The sequence below is a fragment of the Rhamphochromis sp. 'chilingali' genome, assembly GCF_963969265.1.
Source record: "Rhamphochromis sp. 'chilingali' genome assembly, chromosome: 4".
Taxonomy (NCBI): domain Eukaryota; kingdom Metazoa; phylum Chordata; class Actinopteri; order Cichliformes; family Cichlidae; genus Rhamphochromis; species Rhamphochromis sp. 'chilingali'.
In genome coordinates, this window is record NC_137948.1 from 10,545,740 (window position 1) to 10,563,862 (window position 18,123).

An 18,123-nucleotide genomic window follows, 5' to 3' on the forward strand; every position below is an offset into this window, starting at 1 on the left:
TTTGGATATCTGGTGAGGGGGAAACGTGAAGATGAAACCATGAGATGTCCTTAAGTGGTCATCTGATGCAAACTGTATAGAAATCATACATATATACCAACAAGACAGTGTACATCACTGTCAGAACAGCGTTTGTTTTCATTCAAAGGCTTTATGGTTTTTCCTATAATACCTGGTGGGCCGGTCTCTACTTCAAATACCTGGGCCAATTTTTTTGTCCCAGTCCAGTCCTGTTCTAGAGAGTCCGTCAGAAGTAAACACGGACGCAGTTTACACTCTGTGAAAGACATGGACAAGCTGAAAACGGTTTTCATCACCTGTAGTAGATGATATCATTGACAGATCAAAAGTATCAGAACAAAAGTGCATGCAAAGGACAAGGCCCTAAAGAAATGCTGAATCACCTTACACTCATAAACAGGCACAATCAATATATCAGCTCAGAAATGTTTCTGAAAGCTGCTGTGGGCCTGCGATATATATGTGAAGGACTGAGAAATTGTCCTATTATTTATTTAATTGCTGTAAGTTCACCCCATGCACCTGGCATGTGGAGGCCTGATTATTGCCAAATAAGGCAGGCTCAGAAGCAACATAACATGATATGCAGATGGCATTTTTTTCAATGACAGCCTTATTTATTTCAGAAACACTGTGCAAAATTACAGTCGATCTACAGTAGCATTGAGGGCTAGGTTCAGGGCACATTGAGAAAATTTGCTGCTTTTTGAAAAGAAGATTAGTCCTATATAGAACAAAAATGGGAAAACACTTGCTTACACTACACCACAACCTCATCTTATTAAAAGAACAGATGATGTAAAACACTGGTAAACGTGCCCATCTCCCAGGAAACACGTTGCTGGTATCAGCTTCAAAGTGAGGTTGACATTTTTTAAATACAAATATTCAAATCATTCAGTTTAAACATCTGTTGCATTTGTACTGTTATTTCATTACACGTAAGCAATTTAAACAATTTCCAATTTAAATTCTGTCTTTATGACATTGTACTTTTTTGAAAACAAAGTCGAGATAACAGCCAGTAATTGAACTTGAGCCATAAAAAACCCGTAAGCTGAAATCATAAATAATAAACAGCTTAAAACAGCGTGACTTTTTTGTTATTATGAGTCAAGAAGGAGCGAAATGAAGACATATTCATGGTTCTTGTGATGAAGGCGGGCATACAAACAGTTGCTGAAAAGATAAAAGGAAAAATTACATGATGAAATAAGCAATTTTGTTCAGATGAAAAGTGTTAACTATGAAGCAGTCACTGAGTATTCTTTCACCTTGAGGTAGAGATATGACTGTTGCAAAGCCTTCTTCACTCACAGAGATTGAAATTTATCATCTTGCTGAAGTTTAAGAATGAATCTGCTCTGCTGGTATTCCATTGTCAAATGACAAATATATCACTTTCTATTTTTCATATTTCTCGTCCCTGCAGTATTTCCTGAAGCAGTGCATGGCACGTGTTAGAAGTGTTTCTCGGGTATTTGATTTGGCCAGAGCGCACACATCCTTCCTGCAGGCATCTGGTGCTCTGTACAAAGAAGAGCCCCACAATAACTTGCATACTTTCTTATTCTCATGAGTCTTTGGCAGTTCTTCACTGTAGAGCTTATATTTGAGAGACAAAAATATGCGTGACTGAAAGACAGTCTGCACTCAATATTTTAGGGGAAGTTAAAAAATAAAGAGTTGTGTACAAATCTATACATACACCTTTCAAAACATAGTTTGCAATGCACTTTGGCAGATAAGTACGAAGGAGAACAATCAGAAGGTAAATTCAAACAAAAAGCCAAATATTAAAGCCAAAGAACACAAGATAAGGGAAAGTTGAGACAGCGTTTTTAAAAAAGAAAAAGGAATGTACAAAACAAAGCACAAATTGGTAAATAAGAAATACTGAAAAGAATAGAAGCGATAATAACAGTACAGTAAGAATAAACAAGAGGACAAAAGCAATAAATGCTCTGCATCACATAAAAAAAAATGATTTCAGAAGTGATTTTGGAAGGAATTCACTGATTCTGAGAGCCTTATCTCCTCTGGAGTCAAGCCTGAGGATTTAAGGGTGGTGGTCAACAGTTTTTGCTATTTACCTTGAAGCCAGATCCAAGCATTCCTTGAAGGTGATTAGCAGAATCTCAAAATCAAAGACATGGAGCTGGTGGAAAGAGATCAGGAATGGGGTGATGTGATGCTGACTTCTAAACCTGAGTAGTGACTTTTCAGAGTATGTACGACCCAAAAAGGTGCAAAAAGTTGGGACTCAGTGTAAAATGATGTGCAGATTTTCTAAACTCATATTTTATCCAGTTGATGAAATTTGTGATCTATATGCAGACCAGTTCAGCATCCAGACTTCTCTGCTACTAAACCAGGTGTAGCATTTTTTATCTGAAATATGAAAGGCCTTCTCTGAAAAAGGACATAATCTGCTTATGAGCATATGCTGCTTTGATCCTGTATATACTTTTGATCATTAATGATCCATTTCTATAGGGACTAATGCACCCTCATACCATCTGAGATGTAGGCCTTTGAATTCGGTCCGTTGAACAAGGCAGAGGATCCCTCTCCTGTTTAGGAAAAGCAACATCCAGAAAGAATTTCAAATTTTGATTTGACTGCCCACAGAACAGTTTTCCACATTGTCTCAGTCCAATAATCTTTGGCCAAGAGAAGATGGCAGACTTCCTGGGTCATGTTCACATATGGCTTCTTTTTATATTTGAGGATGGCACAGTGAACTGAGTTTACAGACAGTTATTTTTGGGAGTGTCCCCGAGCCCGTGGATTGATTTGTATGACAGAATCGTGCCCGTGTCTTCCCTTGTAAGGCAGAGAACATTCTTCTGAAGTCATTCCACAATGATGTGTATAGACACAATTAATTTGCAGGTTGACAAACCTCTGCCCATCTTTACCTCTGATAAACTCTGCCTCTCTAAGATGGTCTTTTTATATCGAACCATGATACTGACCTGTTGCTTATTAACCAAATTAGATGCGAAACGTTCCTTGAGCTGTTTCTTTCTGGCACCACTTACATTTCCAGTCTTTGGTTGCACGCATCCCAACTTTTGAGACGTCTTTCTGCCATCAAATTCAAAATGAGTTGTTTTTCATGAAATAGTAAAATGTCTGACTCATATCCTCACAGTGCACATGTTGTACATGTGCATTGAAAATAAAGAGCTATTCTATTCTAAAAACATTACAAAGAAGTTGGTAATAAAAGCTTGCATTTAAAACAAATATTTTCACAATATCCAAAAATTTTAGATCAGAATTTTAAACCAGTTTGTGTCCTGTGGAGTTGAACATTTAACCTTAGAAGAACTGTTATTTCTTATTTTTTGCTGACAGATGTTTAAAAGTGCTTTAGATACCTCCTCGTCAGAGAATCATTTTTATCTTGAGGCCATGGCTATAGGCTGTTGATCCCCAGGCATAGCTCAAGCTAGGCTTTGCTGGAACGAGAGCAATATAAAAAAAAAAAAAAGCTTTTCAGACAATTTTGAAACAAAGAGAAACAAGAGTACAGGGCTAGAACACAAAGAACAAGTCTTTCAATGTCAAATTCAACTTGATGAAATATGTTTGCAGTTAAAGTCTCAGAGGGATTCACGGCTTTCTTGAAAATAGTATTTCAAAGCAACAAGGAAACCCCCCACCTGAAATTTCTGATCCACCAAGGCACTTCCTGGGAAAAAATAAAACAAACAAAATAAAGATTTTTTATAATGTTTTAGTTAATGAACATAAGAAACAAACACAAAATAAAAATACAAAAAGAATAAAACCCAGAGATTGGTATTATGTTGAAGCTGATAAACCTTGGTTAAATGTAATAAGTTAAGCGGTTCTGCATATCTTATTACACATTTACCAGCCACTTTGTTAGGTACATGTGTTTAACTTGTTAACCACAGTATCTAATCACCCAGTCATCTCACAGCAGCTCAGTGCATTTATGCATGACCTGCTGAGGTTCAAAGTAAGCATCAGAATGGGGAAAAAAGGGATTTAAGTGAGGTTTAACGTGGCATGGTTGCCGGTGCCAGACGGACTGGTCTGAGCATTTCAGAAACTGCTGATCTACTGGGATTTTCCAGCACAACCAACTTGAGGGATTTACAGAGAAAGGTCTGATAAACACAAAATATCCAGGTCTTGTTGATGCCAGAGGTCAGAGGAGAAAAGCCAGACTGCTTTAAGCTCATAGGAACTCAACAGTAATGTAATGGTTTTGATGTATACGTAATGAAGATTCGGTTTCTTACTGTAGTTTGTTGCCATTACTTTAGAACATCTGAGTTTCTTTTTTATTGATTTAATGTGAGTTAATTATAGAAGAGTGTATTGAACATCATTGGCTGGTGTGCTTGTTGACTTTTGATATCCCTGAAAAATTTAGGATCTACTCTATTTCATATTATTATCTCTCTCCAAATATCTTTTTGTAGCTAATAGTTTTTCTGGATTTTATCCTTGGCAGCAGACAAAACAAAGACAGTGTTTTCCTGTATTTATTAGATATGAATATCTCCAAATTATCTGGCAGTTTCTTAGTTTCTCCCTTTTATACAATAGAAAATTAAGCATTGTTTTCCTGTAAACTTGTACACATCTACAAATAGAGATTTCAGTTATTTTCTAGAAAACTAGAACTAGTGTTATCTAGTGTTGCCAGCTTGATCTGATGTCAAGACAGAAAATGAATGCAATAAATTATTACAGTTTCTAATGAGTGAGACATAGATATATGTGGCATTTTAAAAAATGAATAAATAACACACTGCAAAAAGCCAATTAGTTTTTCAAACATTTCCACAAAAGTGATGCCATGCTGAAGCTAAAGGAAAACAGAAAATCCTCAGTGGCTGCCAAATTCCTAATTAGCCATCAAGAAACTCTGTACAAAATATAATGCCAATATTCATTGTCTATTTTAATCCTTGGACCCACATAGTTGGTCTTGATCTGCCCTCTCTGTTGACTATATCGGCTCAAGGAGACAGCCCGCAGAAGCAGATGGTCCAAATGTATCAAATGAAGTATTTTGTGTTTGTCTGGCCCAGACTGGTCCAGTCTGGGCTGTGTGAAGGTAAAATAAGCTTGGCTCCTGTTTAGTTATGGGGAGGGTCCTCCAGCCTGGCCAGGAAAACAGCACTTACTGAGGCCTCTGTCTGTGTTTTTGTAGGTCTGCAGGAAGAGAGGGGAAGTAGGGAGTTACAGAAGGAGAGAGTGAGAGAGGTCTGGAGATGGTGATGGAGATGGAAGCACATAACAGTGAAAAACAGAAGAGCCCAAAGTAGAGGAAGCTGACAAAAAAGATAGAAGAAAGTGATAGAAAAGTACAGGCAGTATGAAGACAAAATTTCATATAAGACGTGAAACCCCCCCCTAAAAACAAGTAAAAGTTGCTTGTCTTCTTTGTCTTCTAAGCGATATAGATGGAAAATAGCATGTTCATTACATGTAATATAAATACATGTATGACTTGATTTGAGAAGGAGTGACTTTTAATATGTATTTCATTCTACATATTAAATGGTTTATTTACTTTTATTCCTAACAAAGTTACCAAAATTCCACCTGAAAACTAATAATTAGTCAATAATTAATGGAGACATGATGATACACCTGACAGAAAAAGGCAAAAAACAAAAGTTGCTTAAAAGTTTTTCAGTTTTTATCCAATCCTGCTGTATCAATAAATTATTTTTTCAAATGAGCAACACGACACCATTATCTATTCTACTTTTTTATATATATATAGCAGGCACATGTAATAGAAAGTAAACAATATTTTAGGTCAAACCCCTAAAACTCTTTGGATTACTGTAATTACAAGGCAATATCTCTTTAATGTTTTGAGGGAAAGAAACATTCACTCAAGAATAAAAAAATATATATTGTGGTGAAAGATACTTTGATCTTATATCTTTCCAATTTTTGTGTAAGTTAATGACAATCCACTTGGACTTAATGATGAACTAAATAGGGTCTAGTGGTCAAAGGTGAGCGCGACCGCACAATTCAGCTGTAATTTAGGAACTCATGTTAAAACTAACTTTGTGAAAAATGCAGAATAAATCATAATATTTTATTTTACACTTTATAGGTTCAAAGGTCAGGTCTGGATAGACATGACCTTTAATAAATACATCTGATAAAAATCCAAGCCAATCAAATTTAGGATTGACCAAGAGCCAACTGCTGCTTTGCATCAGCAACAGGAATTTTACATTGTCCCACCACCTGATGCACAATAACTAGAAAGCAAATCAGTACAACGCCTAGTGCAGCTGTACTGCTGAAACCTAACAGGGGAATATGACTCCTGAAAGAAATCTGTTTTGTGTAGCCAAAGGTTTAATCTAAAAGCTGTGTGGAAACAGCAAACTATAAAACTCTCACCAATAAAACTCATCTATATATAAATAATCCAATAAAACCTACAAACTCTTCTGCTGACAATGTATTGCGGCTCCTCCAACCAACGGCCGCGGCAGGCTAAACATGAGGACACAGATGACGCGCAACAATAAACGCATAAAATACACTTCTGCACCATTTGCTCCTTTTATTCCACATGCAACTGTCCAATATACAAATCAGCGCCTGGGATTAACTATTAAACAAATGCACAGACTGCACAAACAAATAACTGCAACTCAAAAAGAACTGTACTAATTACTATGCCAAATTACAACTTAGCCTAAGGCATCAATTAGTGCATAAATATACAAAAACCAACAAGTTACAGTCAAAATACATCAAACTCATTCAAGCTGCGCTCAACAGAAGGTTTTGCCTCATGCTCACCCAACCTTTCTGCTCATCAACATCAGGTGCCGTGAACAGGTGAGTGCAACCACATTTGTCATCTACCACACCCATGAGACACGCCCCACACCCGTGCACCAATACAGTGAGTCCATTTAAATCAACCCACATAGTCAAAAAAGGAGCAACTCATATGGCTCCTACAATAGTCATCTTAATTAATAAATCAGTTTTCTCAGCTGGAACAAATCCTGGACACCTGGAGGTAATTAATAGCTTTTTACTTGATCCATAATTTTGAAATCTTTTTATTTGGGAAATTTTAATATATTCAGCAGAATACAGAATATGTTTGTTGCATCATAATAATTTGCTCGGCATACTATATTAATAGTTTTTTGTTGTAACAAAATTACTGTTTTAGTATTTGTTTAATACACATTTCCCCATACTTCAGCATCACTATGAGTGAGCAGTACTGTATATAAAGAGAATCCCGATTTACAAGTTCCTTAGCTTTATGCAAGGATGTAATTGTCTTAGAGATTTCTGCTGTGATGTGGAAATCATTACGATCTGTGGTGCAGAGTGTGCATGACTTCTATGAGTGAGGAAACAGTAGTAGAGAAACTAAGTCGACAGCATGTTAGCAGACTATTAGATGGCAGAGAGGCAGAATAAAGTGGCAGCAAAAGCTTTAAAGTCTGCGTACGCAGGGCTGAGGCGTTCCCACTTGACATTGATGAGCTCCACCCCACCAACCAGCAACTTGGAGCACGTGCAGAGGAAAAGCTGAGTTACAGCCCAGGGGTTCGTAAAAGACATTTATCTGAGGTGCCAGTCAGAATTGTAAGTCGCCAAACCATGTGGGCGGAAATAGTCAGCAATTTCAGTACATATTAACAAAAAATGTTCTTTGAGCAATGAACTGATGGAAAAAACAATCTTCCAGGACTTTTATACCCTCAAACATTCTTCCAGGACATTTTTGTTTTGTTTTCACAAAGCAAAAATAATGAACACATAGAAAAATGAATTCATTCAGCTTGTAATAATGGTATTATTATTATAGGTATTATTGTGTACCAAGGTCAAATAACAGGCAGTAGTGCTCTCTGATAGACTTTATTGCCACAGGAAAGTGCCTTACCTTCAATCTTAAACTACAAGGCCACTTTGGACCCAATCAAAACAGTGAACACGCACCACTCCAGTCCAGCATTGACAAACAAGACTTAAATAAATACTCACTTGGCAAGAACTCAGAGAGGTTGTAGTGAAACACAGGGCATCCAATAATCTAAAGGAGCATGTTTTAATGTCATACTGAATATATAGTTTAATTGTGGGAAATTGTTGAATGAATTTCACTGCTCCTGTATTTAAAGGACACAAAATGATAGATGCCCAAGGTCAAAAAGGAAATCTGTTCAGTCTGATCAAGGGAAAAGAAAAGTCCATTATATCACAATTTCTTTGGTCTTACTTTTTTCTTATTTATTTATTTTTTTCAAGAATCATTGAACCTGAAGGACAAGGAAAGTGAGAGAACAGAAAGAAGCACGAGACACTGTCTCCTTCACCACAGTAATTATCACCCAGCTCTGACTCTCCCTGTACAGTTCTCCACAGTGTGGTGTGCTTTAATGAGGACACACTTCTTTGTTCTGTCAAGGAATCAGCTGCTTCCTCCTCGCGTCCCTGGTTTTGCTATCCAATGAACTAATTGTCAGTTCTCTTTGCCTAAGGGCTAAGGAAACTTGGTGGTGGGCTGCCAATACTTAAATGTCAGCACGTGTGCCAGTGAGCAGCTGTAGCTCAGGTGGCTGAATATGTTTGACTTGAATTATATGGTTGCTGGTTCAATGCTGAAATTCTCCTGTTTCAAGGGTGCATTTAAAGCCCGTTGAACTCCAGGAATGTAAAGATGTGAAATTAAATGGTAATAGTACCAGCTGATTATGTATTTTTATTCTTGTTTTGCACAAACATACCCAGCTTAATGGGTCACATGATTTCAAAATGTCTATAATTTGATATATAATGCAACTTTAGATGAAGCATATATAAAACAAGCAAATTAAAAAGACTCAGTGGTTCATATTTCATCTTTCTTGCATTTCAAGGCTTTATAGGTAGAACTGGTTTATTATAACCATCTGAACCCACGTGCTTATAATGAGGCGATCTGTATGGATCTGACATGTTGTGAAAGACTTTTTGCTGGCAGTGTTTGGGTCCAACTACTTGGTCACCCAATCCTGATTTAAACCATGTAAGTATAGTTTTTCCTGTACCATCTACACTTCGATTAGCTGCCGATTAACCAGACTCTAAATAAAAGATAATGTTGCTAAATATGTTATACAGTAACTTTAAGCTGACAACTAATTTCCACTGCCCCCAAGTGGTCAGAAAAAGACTGAGTTCAAGAAGCATTTTGGGAAATACTTACAGTAATATAAATAAATTGAATTGAATATGAGAAATATATATAATATAACACATATGGAAATATAGACTGGACCTCAAATATAGATAATTTTGAGGTCCAGGCTCTGAGGAGGCCAATCCATGACTAATAGTAATCTGTTCTGTGTTTTTCTATCCAGGTATGCATTTACTTCATTGGCAGTGTATTTGGGATTATTGTCTTAGTAAAAAAAATGAAGTCTTGGCAAAAAGATCCTTTCCAGATGGTTCTGTATGTTGGATCAAAATCTGATGGTGCTTTTCTGTGTTTATAATTCCATCAAACTTCCCTCCGTTTGCCTTCATTAGGAATGACTTCTTTACATGGCTTCTTCTTTCTTTCTGGGTGGTTTCAGTCAGCTGCTGCAGAATCTTCCAGCTATGCACACCTCACAACATATATGATGCTTCCAATTAACACAAATCTCTTAAGATTCTTGTAAAAAATAAATAATGTTTGAGCTTGATCTTGATTTTAAGTCTGTTGTAATCACATGTCAAATATAAGGAGCCTCTGCTCTCTGTAGTCCTTATAAGGATGATTGCACCACAAAGAGACCAAAAACCTATCCACTGACTACATTTGTTTTTGCCTTCTCTTCTTCTAACACACAGAGAGGTCAAAGGGTACACGTTTTATGCAAGATTTTAAGTAACATGTTTGATGATAAGCTTTTGACTTCAAAACGTTGGGTTGAATATTAATTATTATTAATCTTTTAGATGTCAGCAAGACATAGTGCTGAGCGCAATTTAAAAACACACTGAAAGTGAATCTGTAGATTGCCCACAAGGAAAATCTTGGTATCCCTCAGAAAGCTTCTAGGGTATAAGTGTGATTTTAAAAAATAATGAATGAAATCAGAATTTAGAGATTTCAGAAAATCTCTTTCTCATAATTTCCTGAGCATTTCACACTCAGCATGAACCTAGAAGTACCTGAAAGCTCTATAAGCATACAAATAAATGCACATTAGAGACTGCTTTAGACCATTGTTACACAGTGAAAACGAAATTAAAAATGCCCAAAAGTTGATTCTGTTCACCTGGACGTAGCGTTTTCAGTGGGAGAAACGTTTCGTCACTCATCCAAGTGACTTCTTCAGTCTCAGCTGACTGCAGGTTTCCCCAATCTCATAAACATCACATTTGCATAATGACTGAAACTATCACCCCTGAAGGAACAATGGGTTGTGCGCGTGCGCAATTCCGCACTGCTGGCATGGTCTCTGCACACAGAAAATCTGCGTTGCGCACACACAAAAAAACCCCAAACTCTAACCTGAATTGAAATTAAAATTAATACTTTAACAATTCTGTTTTGCAGTGTTAGTCAGTAAGTGCCTGGCTGATCCCATATGGGATTACAACGATGCCACCTTATCCCATAGTCCAGCCAATAATGCGATTCACATATACGCAGCTAATCAACGTCATTGACAGGCTATGAGAGCGTCCTTATGTGCTGACACCGGTGTTTTAGCTAGCAAAGCTGCGTGGCTGATGTGGAGTGAAGCCACGTTAATGTGTACAACCATTGGAGATGTGAGCAGGACAGACGGAACAATTGACGGAAAGAGTGTGGACTTTATACCAGTTTTTAAATTGTGTTGATAGGCCACGTAAAACCAGAGTTATGATAAAAATATATGCAATGTTTGGTTTTCTTCCTGAATACTATTGTTGTTTATAATCACTGTGGGAAGAAACGATAAAAACGGCGTTTTAGCACTCTACGCCTGTGAGCAAAACCAAAGCCAAAAAAACCTCACCCTTTCCTATTGGTGGAAAAATGTACCATGTCGACCAATCAAAAAATGATATGGCAACATGGCATTTAGTTGTTTAGGTAGGGGGAAGTTTTAGGAGTGACTGCGGTGTTTTGAGATGTGAGAGATTTGCGATGTTTAGCGCAAATCTTGTGTAGTTAGTGTGTAGTGTAGTCAATAGGTTTGTTGTGTGTGTCAGAACAATGAGGCGACTACTGAATGTTACAGGTGTTACAGGAGTGATACATCTCCTGTTGTCAGGCCTGCAGGTATCAGGCTGTTGTTCTCCTTTATCTCATAGTGGACACAAATTATTTTTTGGAGTGGCACAAATAATTTGTGTGGCATCAAATTTGATGCAGAACACCTGATTGTTCTGTAAATAGTTTAAAATGTTTATTTAAAAAAACGCCTTGGCTGTATTTTTAGGTAAACAGCTGCAAAAAACTTTGTTGTTCGCATAACTCAGTTACTTTTTTGAAGTAGTAACTATATAATTAATTGCCCAACATTGGTCATTATATACTGTAATTTGCAGACAGGGAGTTACAGGACTCTCTCCCAGACCACAGACTCATACTCATAATACAAGTCAGAGCTTTATGAAAAAAAAGAGAAAAAAAAAGAAAGAAAGTTGTGTTTTCAAAATTGGAATTCAAGTTATTTTTACTTCCAATAGTGTTAACATACTACACAGGTCATGAACAAGATTTTTTTTTTAAATTTCATCGTAAGTGGGCTAAAGCAGTTAATTAAAAGTAGTCTAACATAAATGTAAATGCTGTAATTTGATTATTTTAATAAACCATGTAACTTGGATGGATTCGATGCTGGCGTGACCACAGTGCACACGTCTGATGTTGCTCACAGTGGTCCAAGGGACCGCTCAGGGAGTTTGTGTGTTCGACATGAAAAATTACAGGGAACATTGGCTGGGAGGTCAGTTCCTTCATCATAATTATGCAAATTTTCATGACCATTGATCAACAACCACTGATCAAAGCTCATTTATCAAAGACCACTGATCAATGGCCATGAGTACCATTCACAGAGAGTTGGGGAATGGCTGCAATCACAGCATTTTAAGATGATGAAAGATGTACCCTTAGGCCCCTCCTCGATTCAGAGATGGTCTTTCCCTTTTCACGCAAATGGACTCCTTGACTCCGCGCTCAAACCAGCGTTCCTCCCTGTCCAGGATGTGTACATCCTCATCACTAAAAGAGTGTCCACTGGCCTGTAGGTGTAAATAGACTGCAGAGTCCTGGCCTGACGAGGTGGCTCTTCTGTGTTGTGCCATCATTATGCAAATGTAGTGTTTCTAAGGCTACGTCCACACTAGCCCGGATAGATTTGAAAACGGCGTTTTCGTCTGAAAACCCTCCGCGTCCACACTGGCGTTTTCAGTCGTTTTCACAGAATTGTGCATCCACATTGAAACGGCCGAAAACACTTACGTTCCAGTACTGCGCATGCGTGAAACGCAAGAAGATCCGACCTGCCTCATTTCCATCTGCCGCTTATTTACTTTGAAATGTTGCTGCAAAATGTTGAGGAAAAGCACTGAGTCTTTTAAATGGACTAACAATGAGGTGGAGTTGTTGCTGCGAGTAACACAAAAGTACAAAGTTGCAAAAGCGAGTGAGAGTTAAAGAATTTGAAGAAAAGCTATCTGGAGCATGTACAGACTGATATTAATATTTAATAGGGCTGTCAAAATTGAGAGCAAACAAAACAACTGCTGCATCACATGACTAAAATGCATCATTGTTTTCGAAAGTCTCCATTTTCGCTGTCAACACTGCGACGCGAAAGCACCATCTTCAAATGTATTCATTTTCGAGAGCGTTTTCGAAACGCTGCGTTTTTCTTCGAGGAAAACGCCGTCTCAGTGTGGACGGGAGGCCAAAACGGAGAGAAAACGATGCGTTTTTGTTTGAAAATGCATTAGTGTGGACATAGCCTAAGACTGGGGAAACCTGCAGTCAGCTGAGACTGAAGAAGTCATTTGGATGAGTGAGTTTCTCCCACTGAAAACGCTACGTCCAGATGAACAGAATCAAACTTTTGGGGATTTACTTACCTGGATGATTGAGCATGCATCAAGACGAAATGGAAAATTAAAACTACTCAGTGGTACATCAGACAGTATTAAAGGTTATTAACAGACACAGGTCACACCTGTACAAAATAGATTTTCCTCGGATTAGAAAAGATGAGATTTAAGATTTTCTGGAGCAGGCTGACTGACCATAATAGTTTGAAAGCTTCACTAATGAATCTAGCTGCATGTAGAAGGTTAAGAATTATTTGCTGTCACTTCTGACAGCTAACAAAGCACAGATTTGTAGCGCTAAAATGAAATGATTTCCTTTCATTTCTAATACACAGATATTAAAATAGACAGTACTGTGCAGTCCTCTACAGTTTTTTGCTATTTTGTTAGGACAATGGGAAATAGGTGAACTACAATATGCTGTATAAGGCAAGAACAGAGTTTGTACAGTTTTAACGAACTTGAAAATAGTGCGACCACCTTTATTCTGCAGCACAGTCTAAACTCTCTTAGACAAACTTTCTTGTAATTTCTTTGAGTAGCCTTCGGGAATAGTTCTCCAGACTTCTCGCAGGACATTCCAGGACTGATCGTGGTCCATTGTGAGTTTTTATATCCAGGTATGCTTCTGCTACATTGGTATTGTGTTTGGGATCATTGTCATGCTGACAAATTAAGCTGTTTCCAATCAGATGCTTTCCAGATGGTACTGTATGGCTAAATGAGATTTGATGGTACTTTTCTGAGCTCCTCTGAACATACTGTTGACAATCTGGAACAAGCATTTCATGTTTGGAGCTGTTTTCACTGATTTTCAGTGCAGTTCTTGTGTAATTTGGTCATCCACAGCTTTTTCTCCCTGTTCCTCTCCTTAGAAATGACTTATTGACAGTCACACTCCCACTGAGACCAATTCTGATGATACTTTGGTGAACAGCAGTTGGATTAACTGAAGGGTCAGATGCATGTCTGTGCATGTCTGTTTGTTAACGATATAACTTTCAGATCTGCCATAAATTCAGGAGCTTGGAAAGAAAGCTTCACTGGCCACTGTGCTGAGATATGCCAAGTTTTAGGATAAAAGCTCTTTAAGAATAACCTTGTCCATCCAAAAATACAGTTTTATGCCTGTCAAGCTGTGTTATGTTTGGCACTTCTGTTTCAATTCAACAAAAGAAATGGGAACAAATTTTATGTTTTTGTGACAGGTTGCTGGTAACAAAGTGCCTAAAGATACCACTTAAAATTGGCCCATTGTTTTCGGTTTTGTGTAGTAATAACACTGGTTCATCCCTTGTGTACCTCTTTTATGCTTGAATGATTCACTGGTTAGTGTTAAGTGGTTTAACAAATAATGAAGCATTCCTCTGAACAACTGGACTGAAAATGAGTGAAAAAGCAGCCAATATGTAAAGAAAAACTTTGACAGCCTGAAAAATGTTTGCTTAAGACCACATTTTGCAAGAGAGCCTGGCTTAGAAGCAAAATATGGTCGTAAGGTGTGGCTCAATGCTTTTGCACAGTACTGTGTGTAGGGAAACCTGAAAAACCAAGGAGACCTTGTAGTGTGTTACTGAACGATAAGTTAAAAATATAGCACATGATCATCACACTGAAAAGGATTAATTTTCCTGATGAGCCTTATCACTGATGGTAAACATGACGACCAAACCGCTTCATGTGTGAAGACAAATCTTTAAGTGAGGTGTTATCAGATGGAAGAAGGGCTGCATGACATTTTTGTGTATTCAGGCTTATCTAAACGGTAAAGGATTTTTATTACATGTCTGGCTGACTACAAGTTTATTTGCAAACTAGAAACTATTTTGTAGTTTTTTTCAGTCATTTTAAGAATAATTTATTTGTGACATTTTGCCATCAAGAATAAATTATTCTTATTAACCAGCACAGTGGAGACATACAGGTAATTACATATCAAAAAGTGGGCTGTCATCAAACCAGGGATATTGCATATCAAAACACCCAGTCTAATGTGTTCTGGCCCTTTTATCACATTACACCTGCTCCTGGAAAAAAGCAAGCGTGATATGGCAGACAGGCGAGAGTTGGATGAACCATTCATGAGTGTGAGAGAAGTTAGTTAAAATCAAGAGAAAAAGAGGCTACTGGTCTGTGTCACAGTGAACAATATGGCTGCTTAAAAATACATGAGAAATAAATAAATAAAATAAGCCTGTGGATTACACAATATTTTGGTTTCAGGGACTCCAGTTGCTTTTCTTTCCAAGCTCCTTGGAGTAATATGACCTGGATGACTGAGACCTACACAGATGTTTCAAGGACTCAAAAATATTTCTTACAACTGCTAGTTTTTTGAGTCTGTTCTACAGTGTCCATTGTAAGGCTCATGGACAAACTGGCACCCTTACAGCATTTCTACTTAAAGTAAACACAAAAATATTGCAGCAATAAGTGCTCGGACTATAGCTTGAACATGCTCTCTGTATTTTTGTTGATATAATAATGTGCTGCAGTCTGTCCTACTACACAATAAAACTCTGAATGTCCCTGTTTGAGACCTTGAGAGTTTTTCTGTGTGGCTGCATGAGACTGTGGAGTCCTTTGAGAATGCTTTGTGGTTCATGGCCAAAGAAATAAAGCACACAAACAATTATTTATTTCTTTTTCTATATTTAGACTCCTTCAGCTTCTGAAACATGGCTGCAAGTCTTCCGAGTATCCATTGGGTAGAAATGAGTTGCAGTTTCAAAAGATGCCTTTAACATGTTACAAGAAAAATGTGCAAAAAGAACACTGCAACAGCAACACTGTTGCTGTCTGGTTGCACCCAAGGCACTTCAGAGCCCTTTTTGAAGATGAGTGTGGTGTGAGCTTTGTAAGATGGCTCACCAGAAAGATTTCCAAAGGAGCCATGCAACCGTTTCCTGGACACTTCTTCAAATGACAGTAGAAATTATAGCATCTAGATACATTGTAACTGCTATATTGTCACAGATCGTAACTCTAAAGTTCATAGTAATTTGTATGAGTCAGTGAATTATTATCACTTCATTAATTGTGTAACATTATAAAGAACTGTAATGTAGAAGATGTTAGAGCTGCCTCTGTATAAATAAACTGAAAAAGCTTTGTCATTCTGTTTTGTCTGTGTATCTGTAAATGTCAGTCACCTGAAAATGATTTAACACACAAGCTGTTACTCTCTTTCTCCCTGAACAAACCCAAACAAGGCCAGCCATACATACCACAAGCTTTATATGTCTGACTGACTGATAATGTTTGTCTGTGGCTTCCGGTACTCTCTAACTCTGTTACCTCTTTTTCTATGTATTCTTTCCTTCTCTGCAGGGAACATAAGGAGCTTCTTATCCCCAACTACCTCATAAAGATTTTGTAACAGTTTTTAGTTAATAAATGTATCTAGGGAAAGAGGGGAGAATATCTGTCCATCTCCACAACAATCCCCCGGAGTGAAGCTTTCACACAGCCCGAGGGCTGACCTTACCAGCCTGTCAAAGGACATTAAGGTCTTATGGGCAACATGCATGTGAGAGGGATAAAATAAAACTGAGAATCTGCACAGAGAAAAAGACAATGCCAACAAAGCAAGCAGCTTTATACTGACCTATAAAAGATGCCAGAGTTCAAACATGTTGATGATGTGAATCCAGCTTCTTTTTCATAATAAATTTAAAATACCTCCAAACAGATTTATGAAAATTCTGATGTAAAATTGTACTTTGAATTTTTTTTATTTTTTTTTTTGGCTGTGGTGGCATATTTGAGCTGAAGAGATTTATGAACAGGTCTGCGGGCAGGAAATAATTCATATTAGCTGTGAGTCCCATTTTTTTCCTACACAAAACCTTGAAATGTTTTAAAAATCTCATTGAAGGGTAAGAACTTTTTCAGCTCGCTGAAAGGACTAGCAAGATCTAATCCATCAAATCACAACTTGTCACTTTTACTCTTACCTTTGTGCTGAATAATATACATCATATATATTAATCAATGAGCTAATGTTTTGATAGCTGGACTGCATGTGCTTTAGACAGAGGCTAGGTTTCCATTATTTATGTTTAATTAAGATGAACTTGACAGCTGACTGTAACTTCATGTTTAAAATACAGTACTGTGCAAAGTCTTGAGCTGCTCCTCAGTTCTTATATTTCGTTTCCAATGAGCCAGACTTTCTTGTAATTTTCTTAAAGTGGTTTCTGGAGGTCTTCTAAAGTTTTTTGTTGGACATTACCTGCTTTTTTACTCATTTTCAGTCCAGTTTTTATACCCAACCATTTTCAGAAGAATGCTTTGTTTTTTGTTTTTTGTTGAAGTCACATCGCAGTGACTGATCAGCCATCTAAATATAAATAAAGGCACCAAACGCAAGGGATGAACCAGTGTTGTATCTACACATAGCAGACAACTTAGCAAAATAATAATTTTAAATTGCATCTTTCGGGACTTTGTTGCCAGCAGCTTGTCCCCAAAATAGAAAAACTGTTCCTATTTCTGAAAATGCTTCAAAATGCTGAAAGCTTCACATGATGAACAGTGTGTACCTAAAAATTCTGAGGAAACTGGTCAATTGATGACAAACGAAGAGGTGACAAACCTAAAACTATCTGTTGCAGATGACAGGTATGTAATGTCATTAAAATCTGAAAAGAAAAAAAAAATACAACTTAACAATGGACCCGAGAGATGCATCTGACCCTTCAGTTAATCCAACTGCTGTTCACCAAAGCATCATCAGAAATGGTCTCAGTGGGAATATGACTGTCAATAAGTCATTTCTAAGGAGAGGAACAGGGAGAAAAAGCTGTGGATGACCAAATTATACAAGAACTGCACTGAAAATCAGTGACAACAGGTCCAAACATGACATTTTTGTTCCAGATTGTCATCAGTATCTCTCCAAAAGTTGATTCCGTTCATCTGGACGTAGCGTTTTGTGGGAGAAACGTTTCGTCACTAATCCAAGTGAGAATTTGAATAATTAGGATTAAGGAACTGACCTCCCAGCCCATTGTT